Here is an 18,013-nt window from a genome sequence, read left to right on the forward strand (position 1 = left end):
TTCCTAGTCATATTATTTGTAGTGTTTTGAGTTTTTGGTTTATTATTTGAACCCACTCAAATGATTGTACGCATATCTTGAAATAAATAAAAGTTTATATGTATTAATTGTCCTAATAATGAAATTGTGAATAATGGAATTAAATTAATTAATAATGGAATTGTGAAAGTGTATTTTAATATTCTTTGACAGTGGTAAACAGATATTCAATAGATATAATAATTAGTTTTCGCGGAGCCGTTGGAATCAAACCCTCAAATTTTGGCTACAAGTCCAATAAAATCCACAAATATTTTTTGTTTTGTTCGAAATTCAATTAAAAAGGTGAATATTATATAGAGTTTTTACGATTGCTTAAAAACTGAAGTTTTTATTATTTACAATCAATAGATCCTTGATATTTCCACGATTTCATGTTGAATTCTCCGGTGTAGATTTATAACGCTGAAGCCCTGCGCGTTAGGACATTGCTTCTTGTACAAATATTTTATTTTGATAAATATGTTATAAAAGATTATTTGAGAAAAACAATTTTGTGTGGTATTTTAAAAAGGTGTTTTTTATCATCTCCCAAAGAAACAAAGTTTTTCGGTTTAGTAAAAAAAGTAATTGTTCAACTATTTGTAAATTGTACCTTATTAAAAAATTCCAATCAAATTCCGCTTCTGGTTTGAGCTACGAATCCTTCGTCAAACGCTTTTTCATGCAAAAATATATACAGCCTGCAACATCGTTTGTACCACATAATAATTGGGTTGGCCGAAATGAAGGTTTTTTTTCTGATACGGAGATGAATTTACTTTTTTAAACTGGTTTATTCACTATTGTGAATATTTAATATACCTACATACAATATATTTTATACGTACGCCAGATGTTACATTTGTACACATGCTCTGTTATGAACTCAAGTTTAGTTCAGTCCAATTTTGGAGCATCAAGTTATAAGAGACCTCGGCAGAGAATTTACAGAAGAAAGTCTCAAACGAAAATCAAATATTAAAACTTTATTCTGTTATACTCTTGGGAATCTGTTTTGAAAGTAAAAGTTATACTTTTGCCGATAATTTTATCACAATAATAGACATTACTTTTCATCAAAAGAAATCTGTTTAAATTTGCTGGACTAATTATTGGGTTTGATAATATTTAAGGTACAATATAAAATATTCATCAAAATTCTTTTCAACATCTGTAATGCTTACTAAACTGAATAACCTTCATGACAATACCAAGAATATCTTATCTATGAAAGTGGAAAACCTGTGTGATTGTCACATTAATAATATCGGTCTAACGGTATGCTATAGCGATGTGAAATTTCTCAGCTTTTTGTATCGGGATTTGCAGATCAATGCAATTATTTTCAGCTTTGATGTAATTTTCATCATTAGCTGTGGAACTTTTAAGTACCCAATTAAAAATTTGAAAACATACGGAGAAATATTACTTTTTGTTAATTTATTCAGAATCTCTTCAAAATTGAATTCCTGTTGAAAACGGGATTGCAGGTCTTGCGAATAAATTAACTGATTTACTGATAATCCATTTATTTTTGCATTATAACGAAAATTCTTTTTATCGTCATGACATATTATCAAGACAAACCTATAAAAAATTATTAAATGGATGATTATATAATATGGCTTATTTATTTATCGTGAGGGCAAAATTCGTTTTCTCTCCGTCCATAATGTTAATTTTGTGACATATTTTTTTAACGGTTAAAAACAAAAATGGAAAAGATTATTGAAATCTCGAAGGTCACCGAATAGTACTTATCTCGAATGAACCGAATATATTTTTCAGAGTAGAAGACACTCTCAGTATCGCCCTGGTGTAATACCCCATTCAGAATTGAAGCATTGCTTGAAATGGCTTTAGGCGTGTTTGATGACCAGATCTGAATAGTCAGGTACTCCCCCAGCTTTCTCTTCCACATCGTCTTCCCCTCCCCACTACCTTCAGCCTCATAAGATACCCCGATCGACGATGACATAGTCTCACTGGCTCCAGACGGCTAGGAGCAGTTGGGAAAAAAAAACAAAGTAACTAGAAAATAGCGAATGAAAATTAACTAAAAGGAATACGTAAGAAGTTCAAAGGCATTTTTTTAATACACATTCACATTTACATCGTTTTAATAGCTCCTCGAAGCTAGGAATATGTGATTATACTTAATGAAGAAGAAATAAGAAAAAGAGAACTGTAACAGAGCTACCAACAATAATACAGACGAAAATATCCAGTGTTGCAAACAATATAAAAAGAATTTAACCCACATCTATTATAAAAATTCTATCCAGTACTTGATATAATTTGAAATTATTGCGTAATACCAGGCTATTAACACTGAAATCAGGCTCTTTTCTAACTACCATTATAATAATGCAAATTCGCCAAGTTGGCTGCCTCTTCTGCCATTCGAACCGTCACTAATGTAATACAAACGCAATGTGGGGCAGAAGCTGCTTACCATTAAATTAGAAGCTGTTTCCTCCTCTGATTGCTTACTGATGAAGTAACTGCTCACTGGATACAGACGTCTTACCTAATTTAACGCACTTAGCAAAAATCAAGACCAAGACCTTACAAAATAAAAATTAATGAAAATGTTGAATTTATTGTTTTTCAGCGAAATCAACAATTTTTAGATGGCAGTGCGGCAAATTAAGCAAACCTACTTATTAATTTAATAAACCGATACAAATTATCCGTAAAAATTGTCAAAAATAGAATCGTTAAGCTCCATAGAGATTATATTCTTTACATTTCAATATTTTTTGTAATGACGAAGAGTAAAATAGTTTGTAAATTCTCCAAAAACACGCGGAGAAAAATAATTAAGGTTTTTATATGAAGATACTGTTAAAATTTGACTAAATGACCATTTCCTAATATAATATTAGTAATTAAGAATATATATGAACGCGTGTACACGTAGATATCCTTGTTCGAATAAATGTAATGGACGAGATACGAAAATATTATTATTTTGAATAACACGTTGTCAGACTTCCTCGTATCATATTCGTGCTTTAATGTTAATGTGAAAATTGTCAAATCATTGGTTTTATGCCTATAGTCCCGTTTTTAACAAGAAAACGAATTATTCGACCGGATTTTCAATAAATAAACAATATTTAATATCAGTAAGTTTTCTCCGCGAACTTGGGAACTAAATTTAACATTTAAGATGCTGACCTTGAAAGTGATGATATTTATACATCAAATAATAAACAACCTATTACGTAAATATTTTTCAAATAAAACTTTGTAAAACAAGGATAATCACATACATGACAAAAGAACGGGCAATGAAATTAGTCTACCAAAAAATAACAAAGCCAATACATAAAATAGTTTATTATACAAAGGAATGCAATATTATAACGCGCTGCTGAAAATTGATAGATTCAAGCTAGATTTTAGGAGCCGTATTAAGAAAACGTAATAAATAATAAAAAAATAATGCATGTATTGCAATAAGTATTTAATAATAAATAAAAAATGAATAACTATAAATTAGCAATCTGTTTTGGTTGAGGCCGTAAAAATTATCGAACGGTAAGCTTAATCATTAAATTAAATAAAATCATCATTAAATTTACACAGATTTTATTGTGTAGAATTTCTAGATCAACGACACTATTTATAGGTCGATAAGTTGATTCCGATGTGAGTTATGAAAATTTGTAAAATTAATGTTAAAAAATAATGCAATATCTTGATATGAAGTCAACATTTATAAAAACGAGAATGAATACCAATTTCCTTTGTCAAATAACACGTACTAGATTGTCATACTACGTTGTCTAACAATGAAAACAACAAACTCTTTTGTCATATAACACGTACTAGATTATCGTACTACGTTGTCTAACATTGAAAACAACAAACTCCTTTGTCATATAACACGTACTAGATTATTGTACTACATTGTCTTACATTGAAAACAACAAACTCTTTTGTCATATAATACGTACTGTGTTATCATACTACGTTGTCTAACATTGATTACAACAAACACTGTTGTCATATAATACGTACTACGTTGTCTAACATTAAATAGAACAAATTTGAGTTTGAAACTAACAAATTCACTTTATACGTAATCGTGGTAGTTTTGTACAATCGTTTTATCAATCACATTAAAGTAATATTAAATTTTATTACAGTTGTGAGAATTTTAGTGACAAAAAATACCAATGACTGTTTAAATAAATCCAGTTATGTGAATAATCAAAAAGTATTCACAAATCGCAAGTTTTTTTGTTGTTATAATATTGGGCACGACCCGTTAGAATGTCGAAAGTTTTTAATTTTTTTTATATCGCTCTCACTTTAATTAGCACGTGGTTAAAATATTGCAGTTTCGAAGTGCCAAATAGTTTAATGGAGTCATCATTGTTAATTGACATCACATTAAAACAGTTTCGTGTGCATTCGTCATACTCAAAACGTTAACGGTCGTCGTTCTCAAATCAAACCAATGCTTATACCATGCTCAAATGCACAAATACACTATTCCCAACACGAGTTTTAGCAACTAAGCCGAAATACAGCATCGGTTAGAGAATTAATGGAAATAACAGCAGTAAGTGTACCTACCCATATTTTATCAAAAGAAATCACAAAAACTAAATTGCGTAAACAGATGAAACCACCCAAAGTACTACATATGGACTGTCCTTTGGTAAAATCCTCCAACCATATATTTTGGGAATGTTACTTTTCAGTGGTTTCACGTGCAATAGTCGTAACAGCACAACATGGTTTGCCTGCCTTCACACATTGGAGAGACGCTTTTCTGAGGTATCACATAAAAAAAAACAACAAAAACAATCGAAGATTATTATGTAGGCACTTAGATATCTACCTATTTAATTATAAACCGTATCATCATGTAACATTTATTTTTAATTTTATGTTTTTTTTAATCTCCTTGACAATTACTTTTTTAATCTTTTTTTTGGGCAGGTACCATGATATTGAAAAACTTAGAATAAGCAGGCCAAAATGAACACGACGATTTGAAGAAAAAATCTTTTTTGAACCATTAAAACGTCCACCATAGTGAAACGGAAAAAAGGAATATACAAAAAAAACAGACTACAACAATATAAGGATAATATATTGATTAAAATCATAAAAATTGTAAAACTACACTAGAATTGTAAACTTACCTTATCGTTATTGATATTTTCTTTCTACTTTGATAAATAGTAAAATAATTAGACAACGTGTTTTACTGTTAATAATGAGTACCTACTCACTTCATGAGTAATCCCCGCACCTGTAAGACCGAACGTGAGAATATGGGTATTTAATTTAGTCAGTTAAGTTTAGTGAGGTTCGTTTTTAAATGGCAGCATTCAGCCCATGGCCTCATGTTTAAACGACTGTTAACTTCTGCAAAAAGACAAGAAGTTTACGATCTTTATTCCCATGCATACAAAACGATTGTTTCAGCAGAGACGTAATTTAGTTTAACACAAAGCAGTGATGACAGTTACTATCGTTGCAAATGAGGGTGATAATTCAAAGTGCATGGTTGAAATTTCATCCCACACAGAAGTGAAAAAAACTTCAAGAATAATAATTTAATAAAATTCAATTAAATTTAAAGTTGTGTTTCCGGCGTCACTACTCGTATAACTTATTTCATGCCGGCTGTGAAAATAATTGACATTAAATAAAATCAATGAAAAAATTAATTAATTAATTAATCACGCAAAAACTAAAAATAAACGAAACTGTTGCGAAAATAAAGAACTAACATATGGACAAATTATTTATTTTTGATGAGCTTTCAATTTGGTTAGATGGCATTGAATGATTTTCCGTAATCAATTCAAGATTCGTCCTTTAGTAAATCGTAACCTCTAACCTCTACGGTCATTGCGCTTATAAAAAAACGTAATAATAATTAACCAATCATTTACTACAGCGGCTGCGCGGCCTTTTAAAAAAAAAAACTTAATTTTGAATTTGTTGTCAAAATACCCAACCGAACTGTTTTTTTTTAAATCAAATGGCTTAGCAAATATCTAGTACGCTTGTGAGCAATTTTATTAATATGTGTTTTATATTTTCTATATAGGCCAAAGAATTAGACTTTTTATGGTTTCAGAGGTTTAGCCTCGGTAGTCAAGGGGTAAGCCTTTCGACTAGCAATCCAAAGCTCGCGAGTTCAAATCCCGGCTTAGGCAAGTAAATATCATGTGATGAATTTGCGTTATTTCACAATTTATTGATTTAAAATTATATATAGTATACTTGCGGCACCTTCCAGAATGGAAGATGCTCTCAGTATCGTCCTGCTGTAAGACCACCATTCAAAAATGGCTTTAGCCGTGTTTGGTGAATAGTTCTGAATAGCCAGGTACTTCCCCACCTTCATCTTCCATATCTCCTTCTCCTCAACATACCCCAGTGATTGGGGATGCCATAGTATATCACTGGTTCCAGATGGTTGGGAGCAGTTGGGACTCTTGTGCAGGATTCACATTAAATAAATTGAATTAAACCTTTTTCACACTACTTCCAGATGGGGATGCCAAGGAACTCTTGTGTGTATTCAAGAAAAAAATTACCACTAATAACCACATTAAGTTTGATTTTAAATCGATTTTATAAAATTGTATTCCAGGGTAGGTATAAGTATTTTAATACATTGTATTCCAGTATATTTATAAGTATTTTATTAAATTATTTTCCCATGAAGTTAAAAGTATTTTATTAAATTGTATTCAAGTGTAGGTTTAGTATTTTAATGAATTGTATTTTATTAAATTATATTCCCGTGCAGTAAAAATTATTTTATTAAATTGTATTCCAATGAAGGTATAAGTATTTTAATGAATTGTTCTAAAAGGTATTTTATTCAATTATATTCCCGTGCAGTAAAACGTATTTTATTCAATTGTATTCCAATGTAGGCATAAGTATTTTGCCATTATGAGGTCCAAGGATGAATGTAGTTATAGATGTTTGTGGTTAGTAAATTATTGTATTATTATTGAACTCATCCGAAGTGCTTCTAACGCTTGAAACAGGTGGTGTATTATAATGGCATGTCAGGATGAGCCGTGAGGTTTTTTCCCTTTGCAATAACCATTAAACGAAATTGTATTTTGATTATAGAAATATCAATAATAAACACATAACAAAGCAAACCGAAAAGGATTAAATTTGTTTCTAACACACATTAATATGCACACACTACAGCATTCTTCAAAAGATAAGTCTTACTAAAAATATAGAATGTGGATTACATAATAGACATTGTCGTGAAAAAAAATGTATCTTAATTTCCAAAAAAAAAAAATTATTTATCTTATTACTATAACAGATAACATTTTTTAAATCTAATAATACAGTTTGAACATTGTAATCAAGCAGTTTTGCGTTTGAAGATATATACGCTATTATATTTTCGCGTAAAGTTGCCTAATTTCTAAAACACAGATTCTCCTAAAGATTTCGTGCGAACTGCTTGTGATCGGTAGTTTTATAATTATCTTTATTAGTTGATTTTGAATCTTCTCCCTAGAGTTCCAACGTATCGTACGACCTCTTAGTGTCCTTAATCTAGAAAAATGGTGCTTTATTAGGAGAAAGAAAAATATGTACACTTAATCTCAAGTTTTTATCTTTACAGACACATGAAAATAAGAAATATCTTAAAAATTCAATCTTCAAATATTTGTTAGTAGATTTGTAACTTTTTAGTATAAGTTAACTTACCCACTTTTGTGATAGCACATTGAGTTATCGAGGTAAATATTATATTTAAAATGGGAAAGGAATTTTTCTAAAAAATCACAATACCGTACCATAAACCTCAAGTAAGTTGCAACCCGATAAACGAAGCTTTTTTTAAATCAATGTTTGATCCAAACACCATCAAAACATTATCAAGCTACGAGGCACGGAAGCAAAAGAGTTTACAAATTGTCACATAGTTCATAAAATTATTAAGTAGGTTTGGGTTCTTTTGACTCGGTGACTAGTTTTGCTAGCAATCAACAGTCGCAATTTCTACTTGTGTTGACTTTTATGGCATTGCAGATCTTACGGTTAACATTGGAGATTTTATTCTAGTTTTTTGATAGCATCCATCGCCAGTTTTATCAAGTTGTGACTTCAAGTATTAATCAACTGCATTTGTTAAGCAATAAGTAGTATCGGAGACAATAAAATAAAGAACATTTCAAATTAAATTTATATTTTTTATCCAGAACCGACCCAAAATTATTCAGAAAACGTGTTTTAGTGATGGGAACCCAATTTTTTTTTTTTAATTTGCAAGAAACGATTCTAGCATTTTTTCAAAGGTAACACAAAAATACTTATCAAGGTACAAAATGAAATATATATATTTTTTAAATAATATAAAGTTCCACTTTATATTATTTTTCCAAAGGTACGCCATGTTTTCTTGCAGATTAATTAAAATAATATAACTCTTTTAGATTACTTATGATAGATAATTTTAAGCTTCATAGCTATTAGTAGAAATTACTTTACAAGCTGAACAAAGAAAAAATTGTTGATTTTGTGACATCAAAGCATAATTTTTATTTCATATTTTTAAATTAAATTTTTCAAACATATTTATTTTATTAATTTTCACATTACGTCATTTTTACGGTTCGCGGTTTTTGCTACTAAAAATCAAAACTGATTTACAATGATATAACTGAGATGTTTCAATGAAAATGAGGTTAGGTTATGTAATCAGGGGTGAAAAAAATTTTCACGTGATAAATATGTATTTAAATCTAAATATGTTTTGTTTTTTGTTTATATTGTAAAGCTCGTGTTGAAAAACGCAACCTAACTGTGATAGCTTAGCTGGAAATGCTGCGTCCGTGTCAGTTGAAACCAGAACGCAGCTATTGCCGGTAAGGTCCGGTCACAAGGTGGCTGATACAGGGAATAGTTCGAAAATTCTACTGACGCGGAGTCGAAAGAGACAAAATCTGTCAAAGCTCATAAATTATATGAATCCCTGGACAAAATGTTTACATAGTCTCAAAACTAATTTTCTAAAAATATGTTTACTAATAAATCAATGAGAGTAAAAAGATATAAACAAATATACTATCAATGATGTGCGTTATTCCTGCGTGATTTTATGCGAACTCAATTTTACTTTGAATTAAAATTTAATTTTCAAAATTGGAACTTGTGTGAAGAATAATTCAAACAAGCGATATAGCAGGCGCCTACCAATAGTGTAATATTTTATTAGAAAATTATTTTTAATAATTATTGTCTTTATCAAAATTGGAACAGCTTTTGTGAAGAATAATTCAAACAAGCGATAAAGCAGGCACCTACCAATAGTGTTATATTTTGTGAGAAAATTATTTTAGTAATTACTGCCTTTTTCAAAATTGGAATTAGTACATAATAACATGATTATTACGCAATAAGTACGTAATACCACGAACAATTATACATTTTATTTTGTTATTGATATATTTATATTGATAAGTACACTAAGAGAATTTAAATTGCGGTTTTATTGTTTAGAAGCATTTTATACCCAGGAGGGTTGATATTTCAATGATAATTTCAACAACACCATAGTGACGAACTACAGTGCTGAAATTTATATTCATATACCTTATATTATGATTTTCACGACAAATTTAACTTTATCACTCTTATGTACGTGAATACCTCACAGGAGTCTCAACTGCTCCCAACCGTCTGATATTGTGAGGCTGGAGGTAGTGGGGAGGGGAAGGAGATGGGGGAGAGGAAGGTGGGTTGACTACCTGGCTATTCAGATATGGTCACCAAAGATGACTAAAGCCATTTCAGAAATAACACAAATTCATCAAATAAATTTTACTTCCGCACGCCCGGAATTGAACCCGCTACCTTCGGATTGCTAGTCGATAGCCTTATCTTTCGAACTCTTCTACCTTAACAAAAATAACTTAATCACGTTCATGAATCATTGAAACGTTATGCTAAAATTATAACAAACCACCTTACTAATCAACAGTGATGTGAAATTTCTCGGTGTAGGTTTAACGACTAGAAATCCCGAATACTGTTAGCTTCAAATTAACGTGTTATTCAAACGCGTAAACTGCAAGCAATCATGACGACTCACGAATGTTTCGACTAATTTGGGTGTTCCATATTATAGAAATTAATAAAGCAGTCAGACAAGAAATTTCAACTTCATTCTCCGAAAATTTACTTTCTTTTTAATGTGTCTAGCTATTAAGTGATTAAACGCAATTTTGAATGTATCAATATCAATCAGATATGTCTTGATTGGTTGGAAACAGTTTTAATTCATCGCCGTTGCGCTTTTTAATCAGGCAATTTATTATTGATATAACAAATCTCGTCTGATATGACTTTTCGATTGGATGGAGATTGAATTAATGCAGATTCACTTTTAATTTTTTTATGATCGCCTTGTGTGTAATGGTTTGGAACCGTTGTCAAAGAAATAAGAAGAAACTCTATCCAATGGAAGCTGATATAATACATTTAAAAAACTTAAAATTATTCGTTATCGTTAAAAAACGGGATTGCAGGCCCTTATCGAATGAATTGATAGGTTTCCTGACCAATTTTTAGTAAAATGCCAATGCATTATCACGATGTCGGAATCAAAATCCTAACATTTTCATATTTCTTCTTTATATATTATCAAAACAAACGCAGGTGCATGAACACGTGTTCCGATATTATTACGAATTAACTCAAAGTTTATCAGAAAACGACCCGCAATCCCGTTTTTAATCGGGTTACGAATAATTTTAAGATTCACTTATCTAAATACGAAAATCGATGTGTATTAAAAAGCGAAACGAACAAAGGATGGGCCCGGTAATATAAAATCATAGTTAATAACTATGAAACTTTAAAATATCAATGAATCTGAATATAAACATATCAATTTTTTTTCCTTATTTTTGTGTGTTAATAAATTAAGTAAATAATATATAATAAATTAAATAAGTAATATTCATACAAATGAAAATAACGTATTATTCCCTTTTACCAAAAAGTTATATATTAAGTTCATGCGAATATAACGTTATAGAAACAGTCTAATTTATTCGAGGTCCACTACTTGATCACAATCATCGAAGGCTAAACCGTTGATCTTGATGATCTTTCAAACATTATGGAGAAATAAAGTGTTATATTTACGACTATTACCTGTATTTTTAATCTTTATTGATGAACAAATGGTTTTTTCTTTGCGTGTAGCGGAGACGGGAATCTTTTTCACGATCCAACCACGAACTATCTCGTAATATCTATTGGTATCACGAATCAGTTCAACAAAACTGGAGTTTAGTATGAAATCGTATCGCTATTCTGAACGTTACGGCGGAATAATCAATTTGTTTGTTCATGATTAAGTCCATCGGGGATTAACGATGATTAAGAGGTAATGAAGATATTGTTAATAAACAAAGCTAAACGTGGCGCTCGTAAACTGTTTTAATTTCTTAATCTCGCGGCTTTTATCGTGCTGTGGTTCATAAAGCGCTGCGAGAGATAATTTCAATAAAATTTTAAAATATATCATTGTGATGTTTGAAAAATTTGAGAATTTTTTTTTCTCCCTAACTTTAGTTAGAGACATATTTTTACAGCTTGTGCACTAAGAAATAGACATAGCTTTTGACAAGTTTTGATAAGAAAATGGTATATATTCTAAGTGTAAGAAATGGCTCTCTAAAAAACTCTTCAAATTATTCGTATTCCAGTTGAAAACGGGATTGTAGGCTATTAACGAATGGACTGATAGTATACTGATAAACTTTAACCTACTAATGGTTTGCCACAGTAAAACAAACATATTCAAGTCTGAACACGTGAATATGTTTACATATCGTCAAGATATATTATTAATACAAACGCAGGTAGATGAATACTTGTTCCGATATTATTACGAATTTACAAACACTTTAACAGGAAGCAGCTTGCAGTCCCGTTTTTAACAGGATGACTAATAATTTGAAGAGAATTTCAATAAATCAGCATTAATAATTTTTCTCCGTGTAGATATGTATAGACTGGTACCTCCAAACTTTCTTCTTTTGCTTTTCCATCGTCACTACCTTCAGCCTCTAAAAATACGTCAATGTGGGATGCCATCGTCCCACTGGCTTTGGACAGCCGGGAGCAGTTGGAACTCTTGTGTAGTATTCAAACAAAGGGGGCATGTGTATCATTAATTTGATATTTTTTAATTTGATTTACCTCATGTCAATAGCAGCCGATGAGTTGGTAATTCATGTTAAACTAATTGTGTATCGAAGAATAATCGGTGTAATGTGAATTTCGACACCTACAGTCTTTTTTTATTTAAATATATATTTTTTTAATTTTCGTGTTTCAAAAAACACCCTTTAAGAATTAATTAAAATAATAACCAAGTCCCTTCAAGACATAAAAAGATACCCATAAATAAATCTTGTAACACAAAAATCTTGTAAGTAACGTACGATTTCTGGTTTTTATTGAAAATTTTAAATATGTTATATTTATGTCTTTGTGACGTTTAAAAGAATGTTTTAAAGCGATGCCATACGTAGTAATACAAAATCATGTGTTTTTGGTTTGAAAATTTGGTCGCCTTGAAATGTTTCAGAAGCTTTAATTAAATACTGCGAGTAAAATACACCTTGGTCTTTCAAATCATCGAGTATTTTTTAGATAAGTCTTTTTATAAGCCCAGAAAAAAATAATGTATAAGGCCTGTGAAAACTGCTTTAAAGTTCAAAATCTCCTACTTACGAACCAATTTTAGGTTATGATTTTATTGTAAAATGTGGCAAATTAAGTTATTTATAAAATAAAATAAAATTAAATATTTATGCCTGAACATCCACAAAATAATATAAAAGGCACTTTTTGGCCATGTTTTTTTCTTGCATAAATCAAAACAGGCGGATGGTGTTAAGCGAGAATTCAAACCTTATCACCATCTACGTAAGGGTTGTTATTGATAGCGGCTCAATTTAAAATATTACACGACGTAGTGCATCACCTTAAAGTGTTTTTCAACTTTTTTTACATTACATCCATACATTAGTACCTAAGGAAAATAATTTCCCTTTGGGTATGCTGTGTGGAGGATTATTTTACGGAAAGGAAGGAGAAGAATCCATCCATCCAACTGTGGTGTAAGGTAATGTTTTGAGAGTCGGCTTTTCACGCAATTGGTGGGAGGATGCAACTGACCCCAAGAACCGAACAAACCTCACCCCCGATGAACCCGGCATCTCTGGTCATAAAACGAGACATCATAAAAGCAATTATTTATATCTACAGGGGAAAATATATATTTTTTTAATTCAAAATGTGTTATAATGGCCTCATTTAAACCAATAGGATATAAATTTTGATGTGTGTTTCATTATTACTCATAATCTCAGCACTGGAGTTGAATTAATGTTAATATAATTTAGTTTTATAATAATGCTTCAACCTGACCTCCGAGGTCACAGGAGGACGCGAAACGTAAAAATTTCATATTAAACTAAACGTACTTTGAATAAAAATGGAACATAATTCAAATTCAGTGACAACACGTAAGTCGAGTTACCTAACTTGTCAAAAATTTCCTAAAATTGAACAAGATTAAGAAAAGTACGCTTAGGTGGTTAGCGCAGAATGAGTGAAAGGAGATTATATGACATGGAATCGAATGATAGGAGAAGGCGGGAACGTCACAGGAAGAAATTTTTCTACCAATTACATTCAATTGAATTCATAATCACAAACCTCCAAACAATTTATGGCCCCAAGCAAGATCAGGTACAGCTATGGTCAAACAGGCAATCTCAAAATTTTGCACATTCTATAGAATTTATGGAACTTAGTAAAACCAAACATGAAAGACATTCGACCGTTGTATTTAATTTCTTCAATTTCTATTAACACGTGCTACAGTTCATCACTTGTACTCTTTGAATAACTATCAGAACATACACTGAAACAAAGAATAAAGATAAAATGAGACTAATATTTAGAAAATATTACCAAAAACCACAACTCATTGATTTACGATGCAAAGCTACGGAGTTGTTTGGCCAAAGGTATTATTAACAATCGAAAAGAAAATGGGAAACACATAAAAACGATTCGTTATTGTGTTCAACACCTCGTTTGTTTAATTATTTGCCAGCATCTGTGTTTCTCATCTCAGACTCTTCAAAACTAAGGTTCACTCCTTTTTTTCCTCAAGAAAAACACCTATCACCACATCCCTTAAGATGACATAGGCTATTAGAGAAGTTATTTCCCTAAGGGCTTCATATAAGTTAACAAGGCCTCCAGGGGTCACGGGCTCTAATTCCGGCATGCTTAAGTAAATTTTACTTACTTTACTTGTGTTTTTTCGCAATTCATTAATTAAAAATAGTTTATTACTCTTATATTTATGGCATTTTCCAGATTGGAAGATATCGCCCTGGTGAAAGATCACCAATCAAAACCGAGAAGTTGATTGAAATGGCTTTGGCCATGTTTGGTGACCAGCCACTTCCCACCTACCTCTTCCCCATCTCATTTCCCTCCCCACTACCTCCAGCCTCACAAAAAACCACAGTAATTTTGGATGCAATAGTCTCACTGGCTTCAGACGGATAGGAGCGGTTGAAACTCTTTTGCAATATTCACATTTAAAAAATAAGATCCTTCCTCATAACATACCTAAAGATGACATAGACCTTGAAGGAAATTATTTCCCTCGGGGCCTCCTATGTGAATATAATATTAAAAAAATATAAAAAGGGACCCTATCATTAAAAAATTGAAATGGAAGTGATGAAAAATTAATACGTACACGTAGAAATATTGATATTGCTAATTTATTAAGAATCTCTTCAAATTATTCGTAATCCACTTAAAAATGGGATTGCAGGTCCTTAATGAGCGAATATGCTTCCTGATAAACTTTTATTAAAATATGAATGTATTATCATAATATCGGATCACATGTTCCTAAAAATTCTAATATTTTCGGATTTTGTCATTGTATATATATTTTTTCAAGGAAAATGCAGGTGCATAAACATGTGTTCCGATTGATCAATAATTCACTTAAATTTATCGTGAAACGGCCTGCAATCCCGGTTTTAACCGGTTTACCAATAATTTGAAAAGTATATAAAGAATAAATGCGTTGAAAGTAGTAACTACGAAGTGGGTTGTTCTTGCGATCGAAGCCAATATACGTTATAATGTCGGCAAGCCGCAGACACAGCCGCCGAGAGATATTTTGGCAACGCAACTTAGAGGTCCCGTTAGCTTCCCAAAGAATAAACACCGATCTCGAAGCTTGCCGCGGATCAATCATTTACTTGTTCCTTACATTCTCATGCGGCCTGTTACACGTTAATATCGCTGTTTATTCGGTCAAACAACATTCTTTGAGGGTACGATTTATCTGTAACGAACTGTCGGATTCTAGATAGATATTCAAATCAAGTCGGGCAGAATTGATTTTCATTAAGAGGATGAAAGATTTGCATTGCGTAAAATATAGATTATTGATATGAGATTTGAAACTTGAAACTATCGTTAAATGCTTTGCCACAAGAAGGCTAAAAATATTCTATAAATTATTGTACAAGTAAGAAGACACGTTTTAAAATTGATTTGGAAAGCCTTATAGAAATATCGAAAGAAGGGTAAATTCATGAAAATGTATTAATGGAGGACTGAACGCGCTTGGCGCTATTAAAAAAATCTCCAAAGAAGCGAAGCTATCAGTCCACAATGAAGTGTTGATAATATAAACCCTAATTTAACTGGTAGAGGATGTATAGATAGACTGAATTTTGATGATGTGGACTGTGTGACTGTGTGGTGATGTGGAGATCCTTAAATAATGCAATGTTAATGCTCAAAGAAGTTAGGGACACTCGAAGAAAATGCGGCACGATCAAGTGTATATAAAATACTTGAGTCGGGTGAATAGTCAGAATAGAAAAAGTGCATTTATGATACGTTGTGTGGTTGTGAATAAAGCAATCCGTGACAGAGTTGTGTGGCAATATGTCCTCTCTGCCTACTCTTTTGAAGAAATGGCACGGTGGTTAATTAATTAGATTGTTGAAATAACTATTTTTCTAAGAAACGTAATCATTACTCGGATTGTTATACATTTCTTTCGCGTATTTTTCAGCCGGCATGCGTAAAAAACAGTTATCTAAAAGTAATTTTCTTCTTCTTTTTGCGAGGCATACATAGCTTTACAAAATCCATCAGAACGAAAATTAAATTATTCTCGTTATAACGTCTTATTTTTATAATTAATTAAGTAGGTACATTTTGAACTTCACATAAATATCTAACAATTACGTTTCTTAAAACAAATACACAGGAGTCGCAGTGGGGTGGTATTTCAGGCACGGTTATAAGGGCGCACACACACAATTCGCTTATTCACAAACATACTATTCTGATATTATGACTGTTCTTGTATCTACTGTTTTTATCCAATTGGGTGTCCCCTAAATTCTGTTCTTCATCTGATTACCGTACCCATGTAGAAACTCTATATAACTTTATCTCTTACATTCTGTTCTTCGTATGACTACCGTACCCGTGTAGGAACTCTCTATAACTTTATCCCTTACATTCTGTTCTTCGTCTGATTATCGTACATATGTAGGAACTCTCTATAATTTTATCCCTTACATTCCCTTCTTCGTCTGATTACCGTACACATGTAGAACTCTCTATAATTTTATCTCTTACATTCTGTTCTTCGTATGATTACCGTACCCATGTAAGAACTCTCTATAACTTTATCCCTTACATTCCGTTCTTCGTCTGATTACTGTACTCATGTAGGAACTCTCTATAGCTTTATCATATTTCAATTAATTTTGATGAACATCGCAAAAAACAGTTATGTATTATCCCGTGTGAAAACAGAAGAAATTGATTACATCAATTCACAAAGGTATAATCAATTCGTAATAACTTTTGAGTGCCTCGCCTAAGTTTTAGTTGACGTAAAAGATACCTACAGTAATTATAATGAATGCTTAGAAATATTTGTATCTGAGCTTTTAAAGGTTTGTTAAAACTTTGTATGATAACAGTTTGGATAGTTTATTTGCAAATTTTAAAGAATCTTTGAATTATTTTATTTGTCTGAAGACGTTTACGTTTAGTAATAATCATAATTGTCACATGTGTGATGGCGCCCGTATAGTAATAAATCTGGAATCAATAAAGCTGGAAAACCGAAAGCTAGCATTATATTGGCCAGTCATAACGGTGAAACTATCGGTATGACTAATGCGTAAATGGGACTCGTTCCAGATACTAACGAATATGTAGGAAAGGCAATGCTGAAAAATGAAAGCCCCTGAAAGCTATGATAGTTTCAGGATGCGATTTAATACACCTGACCGAATTAATGCGATTATTAGTGTCTACCAGTGAAATAGTTTAAAAACCTAAGTGGGTCAAAATATGAAGGGACTTAAATTTATGCAAAAACAAAATCCTTTGAACAAGTAACATGTTATGAATTAATAAATGCACACGATAACCAACACATACCTCAAAATCGATACATCCAAAAAATGTCACAAATTTAAATTTTCAAAAAAAAATGTTCGATTTGATAAAAAAAAAATAATGAGAGTCACAGCACGCGTTAATTTTGATAAAATTTTGAAAATAGAACGTTAAAAAAATTGTGGCACAATTCCGATGGAAAGGGTCGCGGGCTTAGCGGGGCCGTGCGCGTACGAAGCGTCGGATTGGCGCACCACTACTGACTGGAGGTCTCGGCCGCCTCGTGAGGGGACCCTCCCCGCCCCCCGTCACCCCTTTTCCTCTTGCCCCCCCACTAACCTCCCCCCGGTCCAGAGGAGGACAGAGAGCGATCCGTTACTTGTGAACCTGCCAGCTTGTCTGCCCCTCTCCAGACGGAACCGTATCATAAAACAAACTACACAACCAGAAAACACCAAATATCGCATTCCGTCAT

At 31.9% G+C, this 18,013-nt stretch overlaps 1 protein-coding gene across 1 annotated transcript in view; it reads right to left on the reverse strand.

Moving 5' to 3' along the window:
* Window positions 1-17,778, reverse strand: part of m (zona pellucida domain-containing protein miniature) — a 143,727-nt gene extending 125,949 nt beyond the window's left edge. The window contains exon 1 of the mRNA XM_089639214.1: window positions 17,581-17,778. The gene's annotated coding sequence lies outside the window, so the exon portion shown is untranslated. The remainder of the gene's footprint in view (window positions 1-17,580) is intronic.
* Between the last annotated feature and the right edge of the window lie 235 nt (window positions 17,779-18,013).

Source organism: Hesperophylax consimilis, chromosome 14, assembly GCF_061612785.1.
Source record: "Hesperophylax consimilis isolate HC1 chromosome 14, BYU_Hcon_1.0, whole genome shotgun sequence".
NCBI lineage: Eukaryota > Metazoa > Arthropoda > Insecta > Trichoptera > Limnephilidae > Hesperophylax > Hesperophylax consimilis.